The 9,223-nt window shown below is 39.2% G+C and overlaps 1 pseudogene; it reads left to right on the top strand.

The window, feature by feature from the left end:
- Positions 1-7,414: 7,414 nt before the first annotated feature.
- On the top strand, positions 7,415-7,514 carry LOC127099039 (uncharacterized; annotated as a pseudogene).
- The last annotated feature ends 1,709 nt before the right edge of the window (positions 7,515-9,223 follow it).

The following is a 9,223-nucleotide window of genomic DNA, read 5'->3' on the forward strand; positions in this document are numbered from 1 at the left end:
GCAGGATACAGAGAAAATAACGGATGGTGGGGTTATGGATGTGGGAGAGAAGGAGTTCTTCCCAGTTGTAGGTATTTATACCGGAAATTTTCTTAAAAAGGTCGAAAACTAGAACTGTGTTCCAGTTTGAGGTTGGAGGGATTCTGGCATGCAGCAGACCTTCTGTGGGAAATTGTAGCATGGCACTCAATTCGCGTTGGGTTAGAGAGTACTCGGTGTTAAACATACGGAAGGTTGCCGTACCGGTTAGAAATTCACCTTCACCGGCGGGAGTGGTGTAGTCGTAAGAACTTAGGAATTCTAAGGTTAGGGAAGGGTAGGTGGGTTGGTTATGAGTGCAAAGGAAGGTTAAATTGGCTTTACGGAGCATCCACTCGATACCTTGGAGTAAGCCTAATTGTTGCAAGCAAGTTAAATCGGGGTACCTGGTGGGAGCGACGCCTCGCTGCTGGAAGCGCTCGAATTGCTCTTGCTGATAGTCGTCATCTCCGGATCGGAAGATGATATTTCCGAAATTTTGATTTCCCGCCATTTTGATGAATTTTTGAAGGGATGATTTGGAAAGAAAAAGAAATGTATTTGATATGAGAGAATTGTTTTGTGGTGAATGAAGGAAGTTTTGGTAGGTATTTATAGGAGAAGGATTGGAAGATTGAAAGAAAAAGTGGTTGAAAAGTAATTAAGTGTGGTAAATGAAAAATGAATGGGGAATGTAAAGAATTAAAGTGTAACGTTCGTCATGGAGTGTGTGACGCTCGTCACACCTCCTTTTTGGCAAGGCTTAGTAGCGCTTCACAGAATCACTTTGGTAGGTATTTAAATGTTTCATTTTGCTTATGATCATTTTTTAGTATGCAATTTTAATGCATTGTGCATGCTTACTTGCTTTGTATAATAATAATGGGTAACAACAGTAGAGCGTAACAGGCATTGCATAATAAAATTAACTAAACAGCTTCAATAAAAAGGATCATAATGTATTACAGGAAGGGAAAATAATGAAATGAAATAGAAATAAACATGAATTCAAACAACATTAATGAAAAAAAAATCTAGCCTAAAACTAAATAACTTAGAAAGAAAAATAACTAAATTCCATCTATCTTCGGATCTCTGGCCGGAGGAGCAAAAGAGTTAACATGATGCCGTAACATACGTAACTGACTTGCCGTGCTGCTCATGTGTTCTAGGACTGCAAGTCTCAAGCTGTGGAAATCTTCCCTGAGGGCGTTTTGTTCTGACATCAAAGCTTCAATGACGGTTTTAATATCTGTTCCTGGCATATGATGTCGGAGATCAGGCATGGCTGATTCTTCGGTCAGGACAGGCTGAGGAGGAGGATCAATATCATAGTAGCCGGATGGAGTCTGAGGGTCAGATTCAGCAAGAGAGATATGGTCAACATAGTGCTCATAGTCATCACAAATCTCATAATCCTGGATGGATTCAGTGGATCCAGCAGGAGTTGGGGTTTCATTCAGGTTATAGAGCCAGTTCCTTTGGTTATGAACACTAGTTCTAGGATCGGGCATGGTGAATAGGCAGAGAACCTGGTTATCAATAATAAGCTCGAACTCATCAGACCCTATGTTTGCTATAAACATAGTGTTGAAGAGGAAAGGTATACTCAGAGTAGTAATGCCACAAAAAGGGTTCAGGTCAAGCATAGGCTGACGTAATCCAATAGCATTACCTATCATAGTTATCAGGCCACCTATTCTAATGGGTGCTCGCTCATCCTGGATAAGGTGGTCCAAATTAGCTAACATAAAAGTAGCACCGTTTACTGGACGGTTCTGGGAAGCACAAAATATGATGAAGAGTTCATCACGTGAAACTGAAGTACTATTTGGCTTCTTCCCAAATAAAGTGTGGGTCAGGATCTTATGGAAATAGCGAAAAGCCGGGTTATGTATGTTTCCAGAGAGAAACTCATGTTCTTCGGGCTCATCATTTCCAGTCAGCTTACCCCAAAAGTGTTCCAGCTCTCTATATTCAAAAAGTTCTTCCTGGCTTATAGTGAATGTATCAAAGGAGGTAGGAAAACCCAAAAGGTTGGTGAAGTCTCTAATATTAAATTGGTACTCCATGTTGAACATTCTGAACTGGATAAATCCTCTGGTAATTCCTTTTCCATGGCTAGGTAGATAGATTAATGAACTAAGGAATTCTAGTGTGAGTCTCCGGTAGGTGGTGAAATGTCTCAGGATAGGGGAGGTCTCCCATCCTATCTGATTCAGCAAAAACAGGACACTCTGTCTCAGTCCAAGGGCAGTCATAGCCCAATCATCAGCATATAAACTAGGTAGCATCTCTCTAGTGGCTAGTTCTTCAAACCTTCGTTTCTGAGCCATTCCTCTGAACTTGATACCCATACGGTCAAAATGTCCCATCTGGTTAATGTTAACTAGAGAAAAGAAAACATGAGTTTAAGTCAGGATTTGGCCAAATGCCGAAAGAAGAAAAAGAATTATTATTATTATATGGATATATTTTTTTTTCTTTTTGAATAAATCAATAATGAATACTAAATAGAAATTAAAAGAATAATTAAGAGAAAAATAGAGAAATGATAATAATAACAAAATAATAAAATAGCAAATTAATTTGCGGGTTGTCTCCCACTAAGCGCTTTGTTTAAATGTCGCAAGCTCGACAAAGAAACTGTTAAATATAGTCTATGAGTCCTGGGGGCGTTTCGTCTAAGTGTAGAATTTGAGAATCTTCGTTGGTTTCCGCATAGTGATAATGTTTCAGACGTTGCCCGTTTACGGTGAACGGTTCTGTAGATTGTCCTTTTATTTCTACCGCTCCACTGGGAAAGATTTTAGTGATATGGAAAGGTCCTGACCATCTGGATCGTAGTTTTCCCGGGAATAATTTTAGTCTGGAGTTAAATAAAAGTACTGCGTCGCCTTGCTTGAAGATTTTCCTTGATATACGTTTGTCATGCCATTGTTTTGTTCTTTCTTTATAGATTTTGGCATTTTCATAGGCGTCTCTTCTGAGTTCCTCTAATTCGTTTATGTCAAGGATTCTCTTTTCACCGGCGGCTTTGTAATTCATATTTAAATTTCTAATAGCCCAATAGGCTTTATGTTCTAATTCTACCGGGAGGTGACAGGATTTTCCATAAATGAGCTTAAATGGGGTCGTCCCTATGGGGGTTTTATAAGCAGTTCGGTATGCCCATAAAGCTTCTGGTAGTTTCAATGACCAATCTTTCCTTGAAGTGGCGACCGTTTTTTCTAGTATTTGCTTGATTTCTCTGTTAGATACTTCCACTTGTCCACTGGTTTGAGGGTGGTAAGGTGTTGCTATCCTATGTCTCACTCCATATTTAAGTAGTAGTTTTTCGAGTACCTTGGATATAAAGTGCGATCCACCATCACTGACTACTATCCTTGGGATGCCAAATCTCGGAAATATTATATTTTTAAAGAGTCTAGTTACTACTCGGGTGTCATTAGTTGGAGAAGCTATAGCTTCGATCCACTTTGATACGTAGTCAACCGCCACGAGTATGTATTTGTTACCGAAGGAGGGTGGAAATGGTCCCATGAAGTCTATCCCCCACACGTCAAAAATCTCTACTTCCAAAATACCTTTTTGTGGCATCTCGTCACGTCTAGATATGTTTCCCGTGCGTTGACATCTGTCACACTCCTTAATAGCCGCATGTACGTCCTTCCATATAGTTGGCCAATAAAAGCCAGCTTGTAGGATTTTAGAGCAGGTCTTGGATGTACTTGTGTGTCCACCATAAGGCGCAGAGTGACAGTGTTGGATTATATTTTCTACCTCTTCTTCGGGTACACATCGACGGAAAATACCATCGGGGCCTCTTTTGAAAAGTAAGGGATCATCCCAGTAATAGTGTTTTATGTCGTGGAAGAATCTTTTCTTCTGCTGGTAAGATAAAGTAGGTGGAATTATTCCGGCAGCTAAATAATTGACTAGATCAGCGTACCATGGTATGACAGATATAGCTAAGGTGGTTTCTACTTGCATGTCGGAGTTGTTCTCTTCCAAAGTAGCTATGAGTTTGTCATACGAGAAATCATCATTAATGGATGTTCTTTCTGGTTCAAGGTTCTCAAGTCTAGAGAGGTGGTCTGCTACTACGTTTTCAGTTCCTTTCTTGTCCTTGATTTCTAAGTCGAATTCTTGTAGTAGCAAGATCCATCTTAGGAGTCTAGGTTTAGCATCCTTTTTTGTTAGAAGGTACCTGATAGCAGCGTGATCAGTGTAAACTATTATTTTGGCTCCTACCAAGTAAGAACGAAATTTATCTAGCGCAAATACCACTGCTAGGAGTTCTTTCTCGGTTGTGGCATAATTCATCTGCGCTTCATCCAGGGTTCTGCTAGCGTAATATATAACATGAAGCTTTTTATCCTTTCTTTGTCCTAAAACAGCACCTACAGCATAATCACTGGCATCGCACATTATTTCGAATGGTTCATTCCAGTCTGGTGTCTGCATAATGGGTGCGGAGATCAATGCTTGTTTAAGAGTTTGAAATGCTTTTAAACAGTTATCGTCGAATATGAATTCAGCATCTTTCATTAATAGTCCGGTTAAGGGTTTAGTTATCTTAGAGAAGTCTTTGATGAATCGTCGGTAAAAACCGGCGTGTCCTAAAAAGCTTCGTACTTCTCTCACGGTTCTTGGGGGTTGAAGATTTTCGATTACCTCTATTTTGGCTTTGTCTACTTCAATTCCTCTGTTCGAGATGATGTGTCCCAAAACAATGCCTTCTTGTACCATAAAGTGGCACTTTTCCCAATTAAGTACTAAGTTTACTTTTACACATCGCTCAAGAACTCTTTCCAGGTTTTCAAGGCATTCTTCGAAACTTTGTCCGTATACAGAAAAGTCATCCATAAATACTTCCATGATGTTTTCGAGAAAGTCGGCGAAAATTGCCATCATGCATCTTTGAAAAGTTGCAGGGGCATTACACAGACCAAACGGCATTCGTCTATAAGCGAAGGTACCAAAAGGGCATGTGAATGTTGTCTTTTCTTGGTCATCAGGGTGAATTGGTATTTGAAAGAAGCCTGAATAACCGTCTAAATAACAGAAATGTGAATGTTTAGCTAATCGTTCTAACATTTGGTCAATGAATGGTAAAGGGAAATGATCTTTTCGGGTTGCTTTGTTTAGTTTTCTATAATCAATGCACATTCTCCATCCCGATTCGATTCGTTTAGTTATAGTTTCTCGTTTTTCGTTTTCAATAACGGTTATGCCTCCTTTCTTTGGTACAACGTGTACAGGACTGACCCATTTGCTATCAGATATAGGATATATAATACCTGCTTCCAATAACTTGGTTATTTCTTTCTTTACTACCTCACTTAGGATCGGATTTAGTCTTCTCTGGTGTTCCCTAGAGGTTTTACCGTCTTCTTCTAACATGATGCGGTGCATACAAATAGAAGGGCTTATTCCTTTAAGATCGGTTATGTGGTATCCTAGTGCGGTTGGATATTTTCTTAAGATATGTAGGAGTTTTTCTGTTTCGAGTCTTCCTAGATCTGCATTGACTATCACAGGTCGTTCAAGTTCTAAGTCTAGGAATTCATATCTCAGATTTTTGGGAAGTGTTTTCAAATCAGGGGTTGGTTTGTTAAGACACTGCGTAGGGTCCGGTGTTATTGCTAAGCATTGTTTAGATTTGTCTTCTAAAAGATAGTCTGATGATTTGTCTTCTCCTGACTCTGCTTCTTTTATGCATTCATCGATGATATCCATGAAGTAACATGTATCTTCTATTGCAGGTGCTTTCAAGAATTGGGAAAGAATGAATTCAATTTTCTCTTCACCTACTTCGAAGGTGAGTCTTCCTCGTTTTATGTCTATGATTGCACCGGCAGTTGCTAAGAATGGTCTTCCTAGTATAATAGGTGTAGTATCATCTTCTCTAATGTCCATAATTGTGAAGTCAGTGGGAATGTAAAACTGACCTATGCGTACGGGAACGTTTTCAAGGATTCCTACAGGATATTTGATGGAACGATCTGCTAATTGCACAGACATTTTGGTCGGTCTTAATTCTCCCATTTCCAGTCTCTTACATATGGATAAAGGCATAACGCTAATTCCGGCTCCTAAATCGCATAAGGCTTTGTCGATGACAAATTTTCCTATGTGACAGGGTATAGAGAAGCTACCCGGATCCTTGAGTTTAGGGGGCATATTTTGGATTATAGCGCTACATTCGGCAGGGAGTGTAACGGTTTCGCTATTCTCAAGTTTCCTTTTATTAGAAAGAATTTCTTTTAAGAATTTAGCATATGAGGGCATCTGCGTAATAGCTTCGGTAAACGGAATTGTAACGTTTAATTGTTTAAGGAGATCGACAAATTTTCTAAATTGGCCTACATCTTTGGTTTTAACAAGCCTTTGAGGGTAAGGTATAGGTGGTTTGTAAGGTGGTGGAGGTACATAAGGTTCCTTCTTTTCTAGGGTATCCTTATTACTCTCTTCCTTTTCCTTAGGTTCACTTTCCTCAGTAGATTTCTTAGGGTTTTGGTTTTCTATCCTTGGGTCAGACGGTCCTTCCACTTCCGTTCCACTTCTTAATATAATTGCATGAGCTTGGCTTCTCGGATTAGGTTGGGGCTGTCCAGGGAATGTACCAGTTGGTGCAGCAGTAGGTGCTTGTTGTTGAGCTACTTGAGATATTTGTGTTTCTAACATTTTGTTATGGGTAGCCAAGGCATCTACTTTGCTTGCTAGTTGTTTAAGTTGTTCGCCAGTGTGTATGTTCTGGTTTAAGAAATCTTTATTGGTTTGTTGTTGGGAAGCTATAAAGTTTTCCATCATGATTTCCAAGTTGGATTTTCTAGGGTTATTATTGTTAGGATTCGGTTTCTAATATCCCGGAGGTACAGATGGGGTTTGATTCGGAGACTGTCCAGGTGCGTATAGAGCATTATTACTCTTATATGAAAAGTTTGGATGGTTTTTCCAATTTGGGTTATAGGTATTCGAATAGGGGCTTCCTTGAGCATAGTTTACTTGCTCTGTTTGGATTCCAGTCAAGAGTTGACATTCCGCAGGAGTGTGGCCTTGGATTCCACAGACCTCGCAATTCTGAGTTATAGCAACCACGGCGGTTGGAGGTGATACGTTTAAACTTTCAATCTTCTGGACCAAAGCATCCACTTTTGCATTAACGTGATCAAGGTTACTTATCTCGTACATGCCAGTTTTCGGTTGAGGTTTTTCCACTGTTGTTCGTTCGGTTCCCCACTGATAGTGGTTTTGGGCCATGCTCTCGATAAGCTGGTAAGCATCAGCATAAGGTTTGTTCATTAGTGCACCACCTGCAGCGGCGTCTATTGTTAACCTTGTATTGTATAAGAGACCATTATAAAATGTGTGAATTACTAACCAGTCTTCCAAACCATGGTGTGGGCAAAGTCTCATCATGTCTTTGTATCTTTCCCATGCTTCGAAAAGAGACTCGTTGTCTTTCTGTTTAAATCCGTTTATCTGGGCTCTTAACATAGCTGTTTTGCTTGGTGGAAAATATCGGGCAAGAAAAACTTTCTTCAACTCGTTCCATGTGGTGACTGAGTTGGAAGGGAGAGATTGAAGCCATCTTCTAGCGCTATCTCTTAATGAGAAAGGAAAAAGACGAAGTCGAATTGCCTCTGAAGTGACACCATTAGCTTTAACAGTATCAGCGTATTGAACAAATACGGATAAATGAAGGTTTGGATCTTCGGTAAGATTTCCAGAGAATTGGTTCTGTTGCACAGCCTGCAACAACGAAGGTTTAAGTTCAAAGTTGTTTGCTTCGATTGCGGGCGGAGCAATACTTGAATGCGGTTCATCTTGCGATGGAGCGGCGTAATCTCTAAGAGCACGAGCTGGTTCTGCCATCTCGGTTAAAGAAGGAAAAATGTTTTTGATATCAGGAAGGTTTATAGGAGGGAGATTGTTTTCAGCACGATATTCCCGAATTCGTCGTAAGACTCGGAGATATAGTTCGATATCGTTGATTCGTAAATAGAGCGGTTCGCCTTGAGAGCGAGTGCGTGGCATACAAATCAACGAAAGAAAGAATAGAAGGAAAAAGAAACCTTAGTCTCTACAGCGTAACGGAAGAGTTACGATATCGATTGAATAAAAGTCCCCGGCAACGGCGCCAAAAACTTGATCGCTCGACTGTGTGAGTCGAGAATGGGATACAAACTGCAAGTGCACAGTTCTATCGCGTAGTTTTAAAAGATATCGATCCCACAGGGACTTATGAATCGATATACCGTTATCTAAAGTTACTACGTAAATCTAAGGTGAAAATGTTTGATTGTTTGGGGAAAAACTAAGAGCTAAACTAATATCTAGATTAAATATCAATAAAACGGATATCGGTATGTAGTTCGTCAAAACTAGGGAATCAAGTCTTTGTCGGTTTCCAGGTTTTTAAAATAAATCGTTTCAGTTAACTTTATTGGTTAAAGGTTTTATCTCAAACTCTCGCTCTGTTGAATAAACCATGATTTTATATTAATGTTGCTGTCACTTATAATTAAGTCAAAAACCATATTTTGAAAGCAATAAAGTTGCAGAAACTCTTTTTAAGAAAATACTGACCGTTTTAAACACCCTTATCTCAAACTCTCGCTCTGTTGACTTAGGTTATATGATTAAATCCAAATGCTTAACTCTCGTCCTCACATTCGATCTTTAAAAATACTTTTTGGAAAAGGTCAGAATTTAATTGACTCTAAAACTTGCTCTCGCCCTGATCTAGAATTAATGCCTAACTCACACTGTCCAGTCAAAACCTCAAACTCTCGCTCTGTTGGTTTTAACTTCTTTATGTTCTTTACTTTTTGTAAAAAATCTTGTTATTAAACCTGTAAGTTGAGACCGTAAAAAGATTGATTCTAATTTTAAGTTTAGATAGGCCGACTCAGTCTCGACCCCTTTTTCTGCTTACTTTACATACCGATACCTAGGCAAATTAGCCAGACATGCTAAATAAATAAGAATTTATATCATGCATAAACAGACTCATTCCAGGCAGGCAATATGAATAAACAATAGAATAAAACATTAAAAATTAAATAACGATTAAAGAACCTGAATGCGTAATACAATGGTCTTGAACACTCCACCACAAGCCGGTAGGATTTGTTCTTGGATTCTTCAATTAAACAGTAAATTAAATCAAGGAAATAAAACTGGAATATAACGTAAG

Source organism: Lathyrus oleraceus, chromosome 6, assembly GCF_024323335.1.
Source record: "Lathyrus oleraceus cultivar Zhongwan6 chromosome 6, CAAS_Psat_ZW6_1.0, whole genome shotgun sequence".
Lineage (NCBI taxonomy): Eukaryota > Viridiplantae > Streptophyta > Magnoliopsida > Fabales > Fabaceae > Lathyrus > Lathyrus oleraceus.